General features: G+C 51.7%; 1 protein-coding gene across 6 annotated transcripts in view; it reads left to right on the top strand.

The window, feature by feature from the left end:
• Nucleotides 1–19,790, top strand: part of Arhgef10l (Rho guanine nucleotide exchange factor 10 like) — a 133,745-nt gene that overhangs the window by 4,729 nt on the left and 109,226 nt on the right. For 3 of the 6 annotated variants that reach the window (XM_004850396.3, XM_087215703.1, XM_021262914.2), the window contains exon 1: nt 10,458–10,614. The exons of 2 other annotated variants lie outside the window; for them this stretch is intronic. The gene's annotated coding sequence lies outside the window, so the exon portion shown is untranslated. Of the gene's footprint in view, nt 1–10,457; nt 10,615–19,790 lie in introns of those variants that run through there. One more of the 6 variants, XM_004850398.3, reaches the window with a different exon arrangement.

The following is a 19,790-nucleotide window of genomic DNA, read 5'->3' as shown; positions in this document are numbered from 1 at the left end:
ATCATCTTTCTATCCAATCATCCATCCACCCATTCATTCTTCCATCCATCATCCACCATCTACTTATCCATTCCTCCTTCCTTCCTTCCTTCCACCCATCAATTTCTCATCCATCCATCCATCCTTCCATCATTCACCATCTGCTCTTCCATTATTTTCCTTCCTTCCTTCCATCTACCCATTTCTCATACATCCATTCATCCATGGCTCCTTTCATCTATCCAGAGACTGTTAATAGAGTGCCCATTCTGTGCCAGGCACTGTATTCTTTTTGTTTGTTTGTTTTTTGAGACATAGTCTCACTATGTAGTTCAGGCTGGTCTTGAACTTACTATGTAGCCCAGGATGGCCTCAAACTCATGGTGCTGGGATTACAAACCTGCACCACCATGCCCCGCCAAGGCACTGTATTCTAGATCTGACTGGGAAACAGACGGAGGGGGTGAGGTGGGGGCGGTGGAGGTGTTGAAGTATAGCAGAGCTGAGAGATAATTTAACAGCACAGTCCTGTGTACTGTGGGCCAGCCATCTTTGCTTATTAGCTTCCTTATCTAGTGGGGGTGAGGATGGCACCTCCCTCATGGGATTATTGTGACTGGATGGGGTAATATAGGCAAAGGGTTGGTGTGGTGCCTGCAGGTAGTAGGTGCTCAGTCAGTGTCATCTGGGATGATGGTGTTGATGAGGTCATCTTGATATAGGGGAATAGATAAAACTCTCAAACTTGCTGAGTTTGTGTTCTCTAAAATCAAAGAATGAATTCTAGGAACATCATAGGAAAAATTTATTGAGAGAAAGAAAGTGTCTGTCTAAGAGAGACAGAAGGGGGACCGGAAAGTGGGTTGCCCGCCCACCCTTCTTCTCAAAGGTGTTTTATGGGACAAAGCCACAAGGTGAGGAGGGTTCAAGGTGGGACAAAGCTATGGTCAACTAGTAAGATTGCAAGTAGAGTCCCTCAGGTAATACTGGTCCAGTGAGAAACCACAAGGTGGACATGAAGTGGGACAAAACTATGACCGACCAATAAGTTTACAAGTATAGTCACTTAGGTACTTTGGATTAAATGAGGATCCAATGGGGAAGCAAGTCATGTAGCAAGCAAATAAGGAAAGAACAAGGATTTCCAGTAAGGGGTGGGTCAGGGATCTTTTCCTAGAAGGGGTGGGTAAGATCTTGGTCCCCCCACCCAGATGATTGATATCTATGTAGAATGTTAGTCACTGCTATTCATCCTTAGGGAAAGCACATGGGTGTAGTACTTTCTCTTTTTTTACTATGTTGGCCTTTAGTAAATGTGTCTCCATTGTCCTCCATGTTGGCTCCTTGAGGGTTGGCCCCGTCTACCTGCCTACAAAATATCTAATTAATCACCTGTCTACAATAACCTGACACAGGGCCCATGGGTTGTCCTCGGAGCAGCAAAGGTGACAGGGAGATGATGCCACAGGACAGGCCCTGAGCCAGCTGCCAGGGTGGGGCAGCCTTGGAAATAGTCACCTCCACAAAGAGGTCTGTGTGCTGGCTATAACATCTGGTTTGCCCGGTCAGGAACCACAGCATCTTAGGGAGAAGTGAACCGTGAGATGTGTGTTCAAATCCCAGCTCTGTGCCAGTCTCTCCAGGAGCCAGATATCTGAGGAGCTCCCGGAAGCTGGGGTAGACAGGGCACATGAGGGGGTGTCTGGGGCGGCTGTGATGGGGCTCTGGGGGAGCAGCCTGAGATGGTCAGGGAGTTCCTGGGGTCCCCGGGGGCCCTGCACATTTGGGGAGTTGTTGCCTGTATGTGGGTTTGCAGTGAGTGCTGCTCTGCACCTCTCTGTGCCTCAGTTCCTGGTGTGAGAACGATTTGGACACAGATGTTCTATAAAATGCAGTTGGGCCTGGTGGACCCTAAATGATGGGGAACTCTGGGCTTCACGGAAGGGAAAGGGCTCCAGTCCTACTTCATGCTGTGTCCCTGGTGTGCTGGGTTCCTGTCTGATGCTACCCCACACCCAGTGCCTCTGCTGACAGGTGAGGTGAAGGCTCTGGGGTCTCAGGAGAGACTCATTTTCAGACTTAGCCCCTTGTGTTTCTGGGGAAGGATCTGGCTCTTGTAACCCAAAGCCACATGGTCCAGGGGCAGCAGCCTGGACTCTGGATTAACCTCAGCGCTCCTACTGTGTGACCTTGGGCAAATCACCTAACCTCTCTGGGCCTGGGTTTCTTTATTCATAAACTAGCACAAAGCCTCTGTGCTGGCCAGGCTGCCAGGGCCTCAGTCAATGGGAGGGATGGGTGGGTTGAAGCCTCCATAGAGGGCTGGGGGAGTGGATGTTAATGAGTGCTGGGGCTGGCCCAGAAAGCCAGTCTATAAAACCCTGGGCTGCAGCTTCTGGTGCAGTGCTAATGGGAGTTTATGTGAAGGACACACGGATAAGGGCCCATTGTTTGGAGTGGGGACGGTTTTATGGCTCTTAGAAAGCGTCTTTCATTTAGGGAAGCAAGGAGCTTACAGAGCCTCCCAGCCCTGGGTGGAGAAACAGGGGGCTGATGAAGGTTTTGCGGCTGATGCCAGGCCACAGGGCGGCCAGCCCCTCCCCGCAGGCCTGGGCCCTGCCCCCTCTGGGTGCCTTCTGCCCAGCCCCAGTCCTTGGCATGGTCTGCTTGGCAGGGAGGGAGGCTCCCTCTGTCCCCTTCTCTGCAGCTAGTGCCACCTCTCTCCATCCACAGGGCAGCTTCTAGAACAGGCCCTGGGCTCTGCCGCCATCAGCTGACCAGCAGCTCTTATGCCCACAGCCCGGCCTGGTGCTCAGGCCCTGAGTTGGGGTGGTAACCCAATGCTGGGCAGCAGAGTCCTTGTCACTTGTCTTTTCTGGCTCCCTGGCCAGGACCCAAGCTGAGAAATTCAAGCCCATGGCTCAGCAGAGGGCATCACAGACACCCTCTTTTCTGCCTTAGGGGACATAGGAAGGCAGAAGCTGGATGCTGGGCCCCCTCTTGCAAAGGACTCAGGAGTCCCCACCATTCTGCCTGTGACAGTAGCTGGGGAGAGAGGCCACCACCTGATGGTAATCCCTGCTCTTGCCATCAGCTGCTTTGCTTTCAAAGGATAAAAGTGCACCCAGCCTGGTCTAAGTGGAGGGAGGTCTGTAGGATAGGCTGCTCTGACAGATGCTCAAGGCCAGTCTGTGCCTCAGTCTCCTCATCTGTAAAGTGGGGAGGAAAGCGCTCATCTGTAGGGTTGCTATGGGGATGAAATGGCCACCTGTGTGTGCTATTGTTATTACTTTTATTTCATTGTGAACACGGAGATTGGACCTTCTGGGCAAACATATTCTCTCTCCTGCTTTCCTCTTCAGCCTCATCCTTTTCAAACCTGCTTTGCTTTTCTGTGGGCTTTTGGATCCCTGGAAACTCAGCTTGGCCTGGCTGTGGTGCTGCCGCGTGTTGCCTGCTTTGTTCGGCATCACCTCCCAGTTCAGAGTCTGTGGTCATTTGCCTGACTCAGTTTCCCCCACTCTTTCCAATTGCAAATTCCCGGGAGAAATGTCAATATTAAAAATCTAGGGGGGCCAGGGATTTAGCCCAGTGGTTTTGCCGCCTGCTGTGCAAACGCAAGGACCCGAGTTCGATCCCCAGTACCAAAAAAAAAATCTAGGGTTTTCCTAGCTAGGGGTGGAGGCACACACTTGTAATCCCAGCATGTAGGAGGCTGAGGCAGGAGGATTGCTGTAAATTGGAGGCTAGCCTGGGCTACATAGTGCGTTCAAGGCCAGCCTGAACTATATAGCGAGATCCTGTCTCCAAAAAAAAAAAAATCTAGCAATTTCCTATAAAAGACAGGAGTTTTGACATCTCTTGGAAAAGAAACAACAGAAGCCTCGAGGAAGCCGGGTGCCCCTCTGCCTGAGGCCAGGCAGGTGTCCTGCCAGAGGTGTCCCCTCTGTCCCCACCACCCCAGCTCCCTCCCATTTTCATGGCTTCCCTGGCTCCCTGGCACTGGAGTTGGTGACCTTACTCGGTGGCCTGGTGCTTTTCCAGGAATGGGGTACATAGGAAAAACAGAACAAACAAAGCCCTCAAATAGTTCCTCACCATTTGGAGATTTGTGTGTGAGCCCAGTTCTGGGCTGTAGTCCACAGATAACCTCTGGCCACCCCTGAGGGATTACTGTGATTTTCACCCTTGCTATACAGAGGGTGAACTTAGGCCCAGCGAGGAAGTTCTGGACCCACACACACACACACACACACACACACACACACACACACACGCACTCATCTGGCTTTAGAAAGGACTTGACTTCCATGAAGGTCCAACTCAGCCCACTTCCTGCTCACCACTTCCTCTGGTTTTGAGAGGAAGCTGGCGGCTCAATGGTCCTTAACTGCGGACACTTTGGGGTGCTTCCTGCCCACAGGGACACCCATCAGCATAGGGAAGTTCAAGTGATACCTGCTACCTCCCAGCTAACCCTCAGGCCCTTTTTGGATTTTGCCAATGGTCCCAACAATGTCCTATTTATTTATTTAATTTAATTTAATTTAATTTTTTTGGTACCGGGATCTAACTTGGGTCCTTCCGCTTGTGAGGCAGGCGGTGGAACCATTGAGCTAAATCCCTGGCCCCTTTATTTTTTTAATGGCACCAGAGATTGAACCCAGGGCCTTGCATTTGCTGGCAAGAGCTCTACCACTGAGCTGTGTCCAGCCCCTTTTTAATTTTATTTCCAGATGGAGCCTTGCTTGCTGAGTTACCCAGGCTGGCCCTGAATTTTCCATCCTCCTGCCACAGCCTCCCAAGTAGCTGGGATTAAGGGCGTGCACTGATATGTCTGTCCAACATTGTCCTTTATAGTAAAAGGATTGAGCTCAGATCACAAGTTGTATTTCGTTGTCAAGTCTCTTCAGTTTCCTTTAATATGGAAGAGTCTTTCTCTATGCTTGTGACCTTGACACTTGAGAGGGCATTCTGAGGAAAGCTCTCCCTCCATCTTGACTTCCCTGGTGTCTGCTCCTGATGATGTGAGTGATGGCCAGATACCCCAAAACCGATCACATGTGACCACATGGGCACCATGGTGTCTGCCAGGTTTCAAGTTGGTTTTTCCCCTTTGTGGGTAATGAGTATTTTGTGGGAAGTACTTTGAGACTATGGAAATGGCTGTTCCTAACTTTCGATTTATTTATTTACATCAGTATAGACTTTTGGTTTTCTTTTGTATTCAAGAAACATAAACTGTACAACTATGATTCGTTTTGATTCTTTCCCTCCCCTCCCCTCCTCTCCCCTTCCCTTCCTTTCTTTTTCTTTTTTGTGGTCTGGGAATTGAGACTAAGGCCTTTGCACCAAGCCTTGGCCCTTTTTTATTTTGTTGAGATGAGGTCTTGCTAAGTTGCCCAGGCTGGACTTAAACTTGCAATCTTCCTGCCTCAGCCTCCCAGAGTGCTGGCTTTACAGGTGTGTACTACCATGCCTGGCTTGAGCTGTTTTCTCTGTCCCTTTGCTATGTCCCATCACTCTTTGCAAATTAAAATTTCCAGCACAACAATATGTTTCAGGCTCAACTCATCTTCCTCTGGGAGTTAGCCATTTTGCTAAGGAGTCCTGAGTCCTTTTATTCCAGGATGGTGCTGGAAAGTGCACCCTCACTACAGGGGCATCCCTGGTCCTGACCCCTCTTGGTGGCCTGAGCTATGCACTCACACCCATGTTACCAGTGCCAACTGATGCCACAGGATTCATTCTAGTTTACTTCCTCCGTGTTTGGAATTTCCTTCTCCAAAGAAGAATCCCAAGAGCCTAAATTTTATTTTTGTTGTTGTTTCTGTTTTTCCCTTTATTATTAGTGCCTGTTAAGTTTACAAAATATTGGGTTACTTTCCCTTACACTCCTCCTCTCCCCTTCTTCCCTTCTCCCGAGCATGCACTTTTTTTGGACACAGGTTCTCACTATGTAGTTTACCCTGGTCTTGAACTCACCATGTAGCCCAGGCTGGCCTTGAAATTGAAGCTATCCTCCTACCTCAGCCTCTCGAGTGCTGGGATCACAGGTGTGCTTGTAGCCACTACTACAGCAGCTTGCTTCTCACAGATAACTGTTAAGATTGCCAATGACAATATAGCACCAAATAGCCTATTTATCTGATTGTGCCAGAGAGAAGTTGAACAGTCCTGGTTAGACCACAGTGGATGGAACCTTCAAAGCCCTGGGGAAAGGATAATTCTCCCCCTTTGCAGCCGTGGGACTATCAGAAAGGCTGAGAACACAGCCCTTGGGGTGTGAGCTGTCATGTCCCCCACCTCCCTCTGGGCTGTGCCCTTGCCCTCAGTGGGCTCCCCTACATGCAGGCCTTGGGTGGTGAGGAAGCTGGGAGGCCTTGGGAGTGCTCAGTGCATCTCAGCCCCTCTCAAAATGCCCCTCCTACTAACTGGGCAGAAGCGTCCCGGGAAGGAGGTTTCATCTTCCTAAGAGACTCGAATCTCACAGCCTCTGTAGAGAATGCCCGTGTGAGCTAGGTGGGATCACAGAGTAATACCGATCGGCCGCTCCCTTCAGAGTGGCCATTATCAGGGTGGTCTCAGGCTTGGGAAATCCACTTTCCCATCCACCCACTTCCTGTCTTTTGTGGTACTTGAGACTGAACCCAGAGGTGTTCCACCAATGAGCCATACCCCCAGCCCTTTTCATTTTTTATTTTGATACAAGGTCTTACCAAGTTTTCTAGGCTGGTCTTGAACTTGGCATCCTCCTGCCTCAGCCTCCTGAGTGGCTCGGATTATAGGACCATACCACCACACCCTGCATGTCTTCCTTTTTGACCCACTGTGGGGCTGGGCTGGTGGAAGGGGCACTGGAGTAGGAGACAGAGGCAGGAGCCTTGGATTCCCATCTTGGCTTTGCCACCAGCTTGCTGGGCAACCTTGGGCAAGACGCTGAACCTCTCTGGCCAGTGGAAAATATGACTCTTTCCCCTTCCCTATCCCAGGTCAGGGGTAGAGACAGGGAGAAGATTCCTGAATTGTTCATTCTGCACTCCCAGAACCCTCTGCGAATACATGCTTCTGGTTAATTGAATGTTCTGGGACATGGAAATGTTCCCAGAAGTCCCTTTTGAGCCTTTGTGGCTGTTGAAACCCGTTGCACACATCTACTCAGCAAATATTTATTTTCAATGTAGCAGGTTCTGTCCCAAGTGCTGCTTGGAGAATGCTCTGAATGAGACAGTGAAGCCCAGCCCCTTGAACTCTGAGCTGGTGAGGATGTGGGAAATACACCACACAGTGGGGAGTTGGGCACATTCAGTGAGGGGCATCTGGGAGGATGAGGGAGGGTTCCCCAAGCAGGTGCCTGTGGCTGGGAAGCAGTTAGCCTGCGCCTGGAGGTGAAGTCGTCAGGGATGATCTGGGCAGGGGGGCAGCATGGTCAAAGGCCCAGGGAAAGGCCTCTTGGGTTCCTCAGTGCTGTGAGCCTAGAATGTGCAGCTGGGAGGGGGGAGAGAAGAGTGAGTACATTGTGCCAGAGAGCAAGACACTGGAGAAAGCTGCAAGAATACATGGGGCTAGTTGGGTGTGTGATGCATGCCTGTAATCCCAGCACTCAGGAGGCTGAGGCAGGAGGATTGCCATGAGTTTGAAGCCAGCCTGGGCTACACAGTGAGTTCAAGGCCAGCCTGGACTACATGAGACTTTGTCTTGAGAAGCCAGAAAAGAAAGGGGGGGAAAAAAAAAAAGGAATACACAGGGCTGGCTTGACCTGTGAGGGCTGCAGGCTCATTTATGCTCAAGAATGCATTTGTTGGGCTGGGGATTTAGCTCAGTGGTTCTGCTGCCTGTCTTGAAAGTGCAAGGACCTGATTTCAATCCCTGGTACAAAAGAAAAAAAAAAAAGAATGCATTTGTCTTTGAGACGAATGTAGCCCGAGCTGACCTCAGACTCATGACAATCCTCCTGCCTCTGTCTCCCTAGTGCTGGGATTATAGGTGTGTGCTGGTACCCCTAGCTTTCAAGAATGCATTTCTGATTTGATACATATTCTTTTCATGATGCTGAGGATTGAACCTAGGGCCTTTGGACTGAGCTACATCTCCAGCCCTTTTTATTTTATTTTATTTTTAAAATTTTGAGCCAGGGCCTCACTAAGTCTCTAAATTGTTGAGGCTGGGGTCAAACTTGCAATTTTCCTGCCTCAGCTTCCCAGAGAGCCGGGATTGCAAGTGTGGACCACCACATCTAGCTGCTGTGTTAGTCTTTTTTGCAAAAGTAGAGAGTGGAGAGAGACAATGAAATAAAAGCACTAAATCACAGAGAAGGGGCCTGAGTTTCAGAGGGTAGCACAGGGCTGGCAGGCATGATGGCAGGCAGAGCGCACTGTTGTGCCTAAAGCCCCTCTCTTCCAGGGTCCTGCAGAGCATGGCTGAGGGGGAACAGGAGTTCAAAGTGGAAGCTTTGTTGAGTGAAGCCAGCAATCTGGCTTTTCATGGGCAATCTCCCAATTATCAATTGTTGGTGGCTAATTAACAACAACAGCAAAACTTACTGTGGGCAAAACAAAATGCTTCTGCAGGGCATGAGGTCTGTCCATGAGCTGTGGTTTGCATCCTGCACCTGGGGTTCAGTGGATAAGGTTAGGAGCCCCACGCAAGGGTCTGAGGTTGAATGACCCTCTTCCCCAGCTGGACTCTGTGCCCCTGCCCTCAGGTCTGCAGGTCCAGGGCCATGTGTCACAAAAGTACTGAGTGCTGTGGAGGCCACATGGGAGGGCGCCTGGGGATCCTGGCCCTTGGGACAGTTCTAGGAGGGGAGGGGATGACCTGGGACAACACAGAGAGGGCGGAGGCAGCTCAGGCTGGAGGACACAGGCCTAGGAGAGGCTGTGGCAGATTGGGAAAGCTGACAATTCAGGTACAGCATGCGTACATGGCTTTGGCTTCAGAAGCAGCACACGTGAGGCTGCATTCTGGTCCCAGGCCCATATAATGGCCCCAAGTCACTGGGTGCAAGTGTGAAGGTGGCACTTTCTACTTTGCTGGGATTTGGAACTTTGCTCTCTGCCCTCCTGGTCACAGTGTGTCTGCCCCTGAAACGGAGGCTCCTCTAGGGTGGGACTCTGTCTGGAACACAGTAAGTGTACAACAAATATTTATTGCCTACTGAGGATAAACTAGTGTTCCCTAAGCCCCAGGCTTAGACAACTCGCTGGAGAAGCTCTACGGTGCTTATGTTCTTGTGTGGAGACAAACAATACACAAGCTAACAAATCAACGAATAAGATGATTTCAGAGAGTGTGGCCCGTGCACGACTTGCCACGTGTCACTGGGGCAGCCTGTCTGTGTTTCCTCCCAGCCTGAGAGCCACTGGGGCAGGCCAGGGTCCATCTGGTTCCTGGTTTCTTTTGTAGTCTCTAAGGCTAGTGCCTGACAAATTGGGAGTAAAAAAAGAAAAAGCAAAGAAAGGTTTCTGCCTGGCTAAACGGGATGAATCCACACAGGGCAACAGGATCTCAACCTGCATAGCACCTGAAGCCTGCAGAGGCCCCCCGGGGGGCGGAGGGTGGGGGTGCATTATTATCAGTCCTGAGGTGATACTGATAAGCCGGAGTGTGGGAGTGTGAATTTCCTCACACAAAGGGAGGTGTTGGGGGAGTGTTTAGTAACAACAGGGATAATCTTGATTAATGACCTGATAGCTGTAATTAATTGCATCATATCTGGAGGCCCTCTTTGGAATTCTGGGAAGGAGGAGCTAGTGTCTGGCAGCTATGGGGCCTGCAGGGAGGGCTATGGCAGGAGCTGGGTTACACCACTCACTTGCAGGGCCAGTTTTGGGAAGTCACAGCTGAGTCTCAGTTCTCTTTGGGAAAATGGGGCTGTATCACAGGGCTGTCGCCAGCTCAGGGAGCCCCTGTCAGTCTGTGGCTCTGCCTGTGGTTGCTAGGGCAGCCCCTGCTGTGCTATTTCAGGAGCCTGGGTGCCAGGCTGCAAACTACACCCCGGTGGTCCAAGGTCCCCACGGTGGGGACACATCGCAAGCCCGGGTTTCCCCTGCGCTGCCCCCAGATCAAACCCCTGCAAGTAACCAGGAGAGGCCCGCACCCAGTCTGCCCGCGGATCTTTCCAAGGGAGAAAGGACGGGTGCCGTGCTGTGTGGGCGCGTGGGTTGGGAGACCAGGGAAAGTGGGGTGCTGCGGGGGCACTGTGAGTGAGGAGGAACCTGTGCGACCTGATCCCACCTCCTGCGGCCTCAGTTTCTCCTGTGGGATGGGAGGATGGGTGGGGGTGCAGGGCCCCTCCTCTTTGGTGGGACCCAAGCCGGGACAGCGGTTTTGGGGAGCCCCTGTTTCGCCTCCTCTCTCCCCAGGCGCGGGGAAGGGGCACGGCAGCGGCGGCCAGGCCACCAGGGGTTAAGCGGTGACCTCAGCGTCTCGGCCGGCTGGCGGGGCGGGGGCGGCGCCGTGCGCGGGGCTGGAGCGGCGCGGGCGCACTCGGGCCGGGCCTTGCGGCGTCGGCGGTGGCCATCGGCTCGGGCGCGGGCGGGCGGCGCCGGCCATGGGCGCCCTCGGCCGGGGGAGCTGAGGCGCGGCCCGCGCCTTTGTGCGCGGCAGGGACACCGAGGCCGGGCGGCGAGGCCGGTGAGTGCGTGCGCGTGGCCGGGCTCCTCGCGATGGTGGGGACCCTGGGCGCCCCGGGCAGGCGCGGCGCAAAGGGGTCGCCACGCGGGTGGCTGCGTTGCGTCTGCCGCGTGTCTGTGAGCCTCTTCTGGGCGCTGGGCGCGGGGCGCTCCTGTCGCTGGCGTAAGCGGGTGGCCCTGCCCCCAGTCTCTGTGTCCCTGCTTGCCCCTTGGGGGCCCTCTGCACGATCCCGTTAGCCTTTGTGCCCCAGGATGTGTGCGTGTGTGTGTGTGTGTGTGTGTGTGTGTTGCAGCCAGTCAGCTGGGACAGTTTGGGAATCCGCATCCCCACGCTGTGCCTCACTTTTCCCACCGTAGACTGTGGTCCACTCCCTCCTGCACTGACCTTGGGTGGGTGGGGGGTCCCCTGATTGCAGAGGGAGGGGTCCGGGATGCCCCCCGAGCCTCTGTGCTGGGTCAGCCTCTCCCATCTGGGGTCCTTGCCTGAAGGCAGACCGGGATGGCCTCTCACAGGAGGGAGTGTGTAGGAGAGCAGAGGCTGCAGGGTTAGCCACAGGCCGTGGGTACCCAGGCCAGGCAGCCCTGGGTGCTCCCGGAGCAAGGGCATGCGTGGGGTGAGGTGGACATCAGCCTCCTGGAGGCAGAAGAGGGAGCCTGGGTCTCCTTCTCCAATGCTGGGGTGCTGGGATGGCGTCCCCAATCATCATTTGGCCCTGAGAGCCAGGAAGGGGGGCACCCTGAGAGGTGGAGGTGGGTAGGTGGCACTTTGGAGTCTGTGGCAGTCTTGCAGTCCTTGGCTTCCCTGGGGATTCAACAAATAGGGGGAGCTGCGCCTGCCTGCCCGAGCCCCATCTGCTTCTGCCAAGATGCTGGAGAGAGAGGCAGGTTGCAAGGCTCATTAAAATGCTCAGCCCCCTCCTGCAGCCTGCTTCCATCTATCCACCTGCCCATCGTCTGTCCATGCTGCTGTGGGTCCCCACAGTGTCCAGGCCCCGGAACACAGAGGAGCAAGGAGGGTGCAGTTGGCAGTTGCCACGCTTCTTGTGACTGGGAGCGGGGGCTTTCAGGGTGAAGCTTGGAACCCATCTTGCCATTTACAGGGCCCCATGTTGTGCTTAAATCTCATTCTCCCTCTGCTCCCTCGAAGTTTGCCTTCTCAGGTCTCCTGTTCCTTCCACCAGAGAGCCTCTGCCCTTCGGGTCACTGTCCGGACAGTGGGCTCTGTCCAACACCTCTTTTAGTCCTCATCTGGGGACCCATCCTCCCCAGCAAGCCAGGCTGCTAGAGGGGCTCCTTTACACCTCCCCGTACCCTGGAAGCCTTCGAGTGCAGGGACCATGTCTGTCCTTGGTCACCAGTCAGTGTTAAACAGCACCTGTCACAAATAGGTGCCCAATAAATAATTGGTGGAACTGGTGGTCCCTAATGCTGGTGTTTCACCTTTTAAATTTGGCAGAGTCTGGGGAGGGGAGAAGCTGGTGGGCACTTCGGGAACCTCGGTACTAGGTTAGTATCAGAGGAAGGTCCACTGTTGATTCAAGAAAAATAAGTTGGGCCAGGTGTGGCTGTATACACCTGTAATCTCAGCACTCGGGAGGCTGAGGCAGGAGGCTCACTATGAGTTCAAGGCCAGCCTGGGCTACATAGTGAGTTCAAGGCCAGACTGAATTACATGTCAAAAAAACCAACCAACAAACAAAACCAAAATCATAAATTCATTAGCAGACATTTAGTTTCTGCTAGTGCCAGGAGCTGGGCTAGGTGCTTCGAGGCTGTGACCTCTTATACGAGTACCGGAGTGGAAAGAGTGTAATCTTAGATTCATTTTGAAAAGATAAGGTGAATGCTATGTATGCTTTGGTAATAAAAATAACAAAAATGTAGGTTTACATTGCACTTTCATACCACTCTCTTTGTTTTGACAGCAGTCCTGATAATTCAGGTTCAAACTTTCTTTTTTGGTACCGGGGATCGAACTTGGGTCCTTGCGCTTGCCGCTTGCACAGCATGCGGCGAAACCACTGAGCTAAATCCCTGGCCCCAAAAATGAGATTTTTTTTTTTTTGGTACCAGCGATTGAACTCGGGTCTCTATGCTTGCGTAGCAGGTGGCAAAACCACTGAGCTAAATCCCCGGGCCCAGCAGTCCTGATAATTAGGCAGAGAAGATGGGCTTGGGCTCAAGGTCATGGCCACTCAGCTGGGGAGCCAGGACTTGTGCCTGGGCCTCTGGCTGCCTGAACCTCGCTGGCTTCTGTGAGCTTCTCTCCAGCGGCTTTGAATCCCAACCGGGGCCAGCAATGGAGGAGGGGCTGCTGTCCGGCCCTCACCAGCTCTAAAGTCCAGAGAGAGACATGAACTGGAGTTCTCTTCCTGCCCCTAGTGCTGCCTCGTGCTGCCTCGGGCCTAACCCAGCTGCTTCCTGGCTGTGTCCCAGAGTTCCCCTGGTCTCTCTGTCTACCTGGAGGGCAAGAGAGCCACTTCCTGTCTGGGTCCTGGTCTGATAAAGTTCCCAGGGTCACCTGTCTTTACAGAGCCTGTGCTAGGGTCTGGGATGGTGTCAGGAGGTACTGATGTATAAAAACTGATGCTAGGGGCCTGGGATTTAGCTCAATGGCACTGTGCCTGCCTCGCAAGCACAGGTTCCTGAGTTCGATCCCTGGTACCAGAAAACAAACAAACAAAAAAACAAAACATGGCCATTATAAAAAAATTGTGACATTGTCAGAGTCTTAAACCAAAACATATAGCTTGATAAACTGTTATTTATGGACAAAAAACACTTTTGAAATTTAAAATTTCATGAAAAAAGTAACTGTCTAGTTTCTAGCATTAGACTCACTTAGGTTCAAAGCCCTAACCTGACACTATTTATTACCAATGTGGCAGAAACAACTTGTATATATTCCTTACCTTCCATATCTTCATCAATAAAATAATAATATTTCTATCATTGAGCTGTGGTGAGAATTAAATGAAATAACTCATATAAAGCACTTGATCCACATCAATGTACTATCTGTGCACTCATCAGGAATATAATAATCATTGCTCAATAAATGTTGGTTATTGCCAAAAAAATTGTAAGATAAATTTATAATTAAATAAATGATATTTAATCTCAAAAGTAAAGCCAGGCACAGTGGTGCATACCTGTAATCCCAGCAGTCTGGGAGGCTGAAGCAGGAGTATTGCAAGTTTGAATCCAGCCTGGTTAATTTAGTGACTCCATGAGACCCTGTCTCAAAGTGAAAAATAAAAAGGGCTGGGGGTGCAGCTCAGTGCTAAGGCTCTGGGTTCAACTCTGAGTACTGGGGGGAAAAAAGGAAAGAAATACTCAAAGTTACTTCTAAGTATTTTATTATATTTTGCTGTCATGTGTGCATTTGTGGTTATTTGTTCCTTTGTGTGTACATGTGCTTTGTGTGTGAGGCATACATTGTGGTGTGCTAATTCACGTGCAGCCCACTCTGTTCAGGGATCTCATATTTTCTGCATGGACCAGGCCATGGTGAGAGTCTTTCTGCTATGGAGATGGCAAGTGCTGTCAGGCAGGGGCTTTCCAGACACACCTTTGGGGGCCTGAGCTGGTGTTCTGGGGGATTCTAGGATCTTGGCCGGCGCAGAGTGAGAGGAGCAGCTGCTGGGCTGGGCCTGCTATAGTGGAGGTTATATTATTATTATTGTTTTTTTTCCAGTGTCGGGGATCAAACCCAGGGCTTCTACCACTGAGCCACATCCCCTGGTGGGGTGGTGGTGGTAGGGTTTTCATTTGTGCTCAAATCAAATGAGTGCCCTGTTCCACTGCATCAAGAAGAGGGAAAATGTTGAGAAAGAGATGTAGTTCATTGAGAGCCAGCTTTGCCATAGATTGAGTAACCACTCCTGGAGACCCAGACATCTTTTTTTTTTTTTTGGTACCGGTGATTGAACTTGGTTCTTTTCATTTGCAAGGCAGGCGGCGGAACCACTGAGGTAAATCCCCAGCCCACAAACATCTTTTTTTGAAACAGGGTCTCAAACTTATGGCGATCCTCCTGACTCAGCCTCCTGCATGTTGGGATTACAGGTGTGCACCACCACATTGGCGTCTGGGAGTGTGGTGACCCAGGCATCTGGTAGGCCAAGTGGTGATGACGTCTGAGGGCAAGCATGAACAGGTCAAGTAGCTCAGGACCTGTGGATGTCTGACGTCCAGGACCTGTGTGTGGCTGCAGCTGTCTGAGGGTGGCTTAGGCTGTGGTGCACAGAACCCGTTCAGAGGGACCTGGGGGCCGGTCAGGAGAGTAGAGTCTGGCTGCTGCTCTTATTCCGCCTGTGATCTCTGGGAGACCCAGGAGTGACCGTGAGGGCCCCGGGCAGTGGCTGCTGGAGTCCACTTGTACCAACACTCAAGAACTGATTGTTGAATTTTAGGAAATTGCACTCTGGTTGTTGAATGCAGCCATTATAAAACATGGACAGAGCTGGGTGTGGTGATGCACACCTGTAGTCCCAGCACTTGGGAGGCTGAGGCAGGAAGATTGCCACGAGTTTGAGGCCAACCTGGGGTACATAGTGAGTTCAAGGGGATCCCGAACTACATGGTGAGACCCTGTCAACAAACCAAACCAGGGCTGGGTATTTAGCTCAGTGGTTCCGCCTCCTGCCTCCCAAGTGCAAGGACCTGAGTTCAATCCCCAGTACCAAAAAAAACCCCCCCAAAAAACCAAACAAAAAAACACATGTGTACGGGGACCAGTGACATGCAGTGGAGGGGTATGTGTTAGGAGTGCGGTCAGAGAGCTGGTGGGACAGGGCAGGGAGCTGGTGGAAGAACAGCTTTGCGAAGGCTCAGAGCCCTGGGCTGCTGTGCACTCAGGCTGCCCGGGGTCAGGTGAACCCCAAGTGTGCATGGTTTGGGGAAGCGCTGGACCCTGCCTCAGATCAGCGGCCACTGCAGCATCTGGGTATCAGCAAAAGGCACCCGAAGACCTCGCCCGCCGGGCTTTGTGTGCTGCAGATCTGTAAGTTTCTTGGCTGTTCCTGCTATGCACAAGCTTGCTCTGGTTCCAGCCCTGACAGCTGTGGCTGGTGGAGTCTCTGAAAAGGGCTCCATCTTAGCATCAGGCCCACACTGCGCACTTGGGCCTGTGGTTACCTGCTGTCCCCCGCCTCCAGTGACACCAGAAAAGCTAGCATAAAAGTAGTTTCTGTGATTAAGTTGGATAATTGAGAACTTGCTTGTTCAGAGGCAACTCACGTGGCCCTTGTGCCTGTACATGCCAGGCATTTGTTGTGCACTGATCATTTACTATGCACTGGTAGATAGGCACTGTTATCCTGTCTTCTTTTTCTTTTTTCCTTTCTTTTTTTTTTTTTTGAGACAGGGTCTCGCTATGTAGTCTGGGCTAGCTTTCACCTCGTTATGGTGCCCAGGCTGGTCTCCAACTTGAAATTCTCCTGTCTCAGATTCCCAAGTGCTGGGATCACAGGTGTGCACCCCCCCCCCCAGCTATTATCTCCTGTTTTAGGTAAGGAAACAGTCTCAGGGGAGGTGGACTGATTTAACTCAGCCACAGTGCTTGTACCTGGCAGGATACCAAGCAGGTAGGCCCGAGATCTCTCTACCGTCCTGTGTTTACTTCCTTTCTTCTGTTTTTCTTTTCCCTGTGAGGAGGGAGGATTCACCAGATGTCTGCAATCACCACATACTCTGCCACTCTTAATATGAAACTAGCGTGTGTGTGTGTGTGTGTGTGTGTGTGTGTGTGTGACTGGGGCCGGAACCCAGGGCCTTCACACTGAGCTACATCCCCAGAACTTTTTATTTTTTCTTTTGGGACAGGGTCTTGCTGAGTTACTAAATTGCCCAAATTAGTCTTGGGCTCATGATCCTCCTGCCTCAGCTTCCCAGAGTACTGGGAATACAGGCCTGAGTTACTGCGCCTGGTTTAATGTTTGGTTTTTTTTTTTTGGGTACCGGGGATTGAACTCGGGACTCGGGACCTCGTGCTTTCGAGGCAGGCGGCGGAACCACTGAGCTAAATCCCCGACCTCACCTGGCTTAATGCGTGTTTTCTCATGCAGTGTGGGGAGGCCCTGCCTGGTCATAGCTGGGTTCGTCTCTTACCCTGTGGCTCGGGGTCATGGCTGGGAATAGGATCCCAGTGCCCACACGGGCCCCAGACTGGGGTCAGGAAAGGGCTTGTACTAATGGCTCATAACTATGGAGGGCACTAAGCTAAGGGTGTGTGTTTGAGGTGTGGCAGGCACTTTGGGAGCCCACAGCTCAGGAGCTTGCTCTGTCCTTACCCACCTGAGAGGCAGGCATATCATTATCTCCCAAGGACAGGCCAAGTCATCTTACTTGCCCAGGGCCGGGTGCTGGGAGGTGGAAGCAACATAGACTCTCATTCTGCTGGCCCACAGACCCGCCTGCCAAGCTGGGGTCCTAAAGGTGCTGGATTTCTGCCACCCTAATAATGCCCATCATCATGGGAATGGCAAGGACAGGCGAGCACTGGGCTGCAGCACAGGTAGTGCCCGCCTCTTGGTTCCAGCCTGGCCCTGAGCTTCCTGCTGCCATAGCTGCCTCCACAGCCCAGGGCTGTGTGTGTCTGTGTGCACATGAACGTGTGCATGCATAGGAGGTGGCACCTGCCCACGATGGACCCGAGGCAAGGTGGGATTTCTGGGTCTCGGATCCCCGAGTTATTCCTGGGTCCCTGCCTGATTGGTATGCAGCCTGGAATCCCAGCCATTAGCATACAAGCCAGAGTCCCTTCTCCTTCCCTCTCTTCATTGTTTGAAGTGGGCAGACTTGGAGTGCGGGCCTTTTATTCAATTTCCTTGGAAAAACAATGGTTAAATCAAATAGGCAAGTAACAGTCTCTGGAAATTGAAGAAAAACATCCTTGAACCTAGACATTACCCAGAACCTTCGAATTTCTTTTAATATGAGGGTTTGTTTTACTTTAAATTATACAAATATTGCATGACACTGGAGACAGCATATGTATGAAGAAAAGAAAATTAAAATCACCTTCTATTGGGGCCAGAGATTTAGCTCAGTGGTTTCGCCACCTGCTGCACAAGCACAAGGACCCAAGTTCAATCCCTGGTACCAAAAAAAAAAAAAAAGGATACAGATTTTATTTGATGTAAATATATATGTATATTTAAAAATTGCACTGAAAAAAATTGCACTGGGGTTTCATAGAAAAGAAATAAAAACCCAAAGTAGTGATTAGACCCGGGGTCTTAGATACTTTTAGTGTTGTAGCACTGGTGATGGAACCCAGGGCCCCCTGTACTCTGGGCATGTGTTCTACCTGCCCTCCTACATACCATTTTAACACAGTGTGAAGTCACTAGATAGAGAAAGGGAAATGGGCTGGGCTTCCAGAGTCAGGACATTCTGGGAAAGTGTAGTAAGGCTGATAACAGTAGATAAGTCTGTTTAGTGAGGGCTGTTCTGCAGATAAGAGCTGCTCCTGATTAGGGAGAGGGACACCTTTGCAGTGGATGTTTATGTGCCTTTACAAAGGGAACTTTACAGCTAAGCATGGTGGTGCACACCTGCAATCCCAGCACTCTGGAGGCTGAGGCAAGAGGATCGCAGCAAGTTTGAGGGTAGTCAGGGCTACACAGTGAGTTTAAAGCCAACCTGAACTACATAGTGAGATCCTGTCTAAAACAAAAACAAAAACAAAAAAGGAAATTTATGCCCTCATTTAGGCAGAAAGGGCATGCATGGAGAGAGTTCTTTCTGCCTCTGCAGCTGCTCAGTGCCTTCAGCTCAGAATAATGCTTATGCTAGCATGGCATCCTCTGACCCCTTCCAGTAATGACTGAGAGCAAATGGACTGTAACCTTGTCCTGTGGATTGCATATGATGGCAGATGTATCCATCTGTTTTCTGTTCCTATAACAAAATACCCAAGGCAGGGTAATTTTGTAAAGAGAAGAGGTTTGTAGCTCACAGTTGTGGAGGTTCGAAGGCATGGCCCTGGCATTGGTTCAGTGCTAGTGAAGGCATGTGGCAACACAGCAGTGGGAGTGCATCAAGAGGGAGTCACTACATTGCCAGACAGGAAGCCAAGAGAGACTGCAGTCTCATTGCTCCTTCCTGGGTCAGCCCTGATTGACAGGAGGTCCTCTCACGAGGCCCTGCCTCTTAAAGGGTCCACACCAGCAGCACAGGGACCAAGCTTCCAACATACGAACCCTTTGGGGACAAATCACGTACAAGCCACAGCAGCAGGGAAGACAAAAAACAAAGTCAGAAAAATTTAAAAAGTAATGGTGTACTGTGTCATAAGTCATGGGAGGAAATGGCCTGAGGGATGGAGATAACTTGGTGTAGGGCAGGGTGGGCGAGGCGGGGATGGGGGTAGAGGGGTGTATGTGGGGGGGCAGAGGGATCAGGGAGCCATTTAAGCTGGGTCCTGAAGGACAATGAAGGAAAGAACTGCAGAGAACTGTGCCTGGCAGGGGTACAGCAAGGGCAACGGCCCGAGGCTGGAGGAACTTTGCTGTCTGGAAGTCTCAGAGTAGCTGAAGCTTCTGGGCTGAGAGTCAAATTTGGGCATCATTATGTTCTCCAGGATGGGTGGGACACAGGAGGGAAAGAAGGGGGAGGAGAAGCAGCAGAAGAGCCCCAGGGGGCAGCCTGGACCTGGGGAGGGAAGGGAGAAGATCGGCTGCCTGAGTCCTTCTGATATGAATATAGGGCAGGCCAGGCGCGATGTAGCTTCCTGCTGTGCAGAAAGGGAGAGTGTGGAGGTCACAGGGACAGGGGCAGCCAGCTGCGTGGGAGGGAGGATCCCCAGCTTGTGGTCATCTCCAGGCATTCTGGTTTGTAGAAGAGGACAGCAGGAGCCCTGGATTAGTTAATTTGTTTCATCCACCTGACCTCTCATTCCTCTTTCTGGCAGCTATTTATTGAGCACCTACTAGGTGCTGGGCACTGGACAGGGAGCCCTCCATCCCTGGAGGTGAATAAGATATGCAGTCCCTGGGGAGCCAGAAGACACCGGGTGGAAAGATGGGATCCCTTCCTGTTCCTTCCCAGGGGGTCTGAACCTGATAGCATTGGCTCCGGGGAGGAAGGATTCTGAGGCTGGGGTCCTGGACAGCAGGGCAGAGCAGGAGCCATGTGGACGCTGTGGGAGAGCACTGCATATCTCGACGCAAC

This window comes from Heterocephalus glaber, unplaced genomic scaffold, assembly GCF_053883595.1.
Source record: "Heterocephalus glaber isolate CG9 unplaced genomic scaffold, H.glaber_assembly_v1.0 deba00001452, whole genome shotgun sequence".
Taxonomy (NCBI): Eukaryota; Metazoa; Chordata; class Mammalia; order Rodentia; family Bathyergidae; genus Heterocephalus; species Heterocephalus glaber.
The sequence above is the reverse complement of the archived record's forward strand: the minus strand, read 5'-3'. Positions and strand labels throughout refer to the sequence as shown.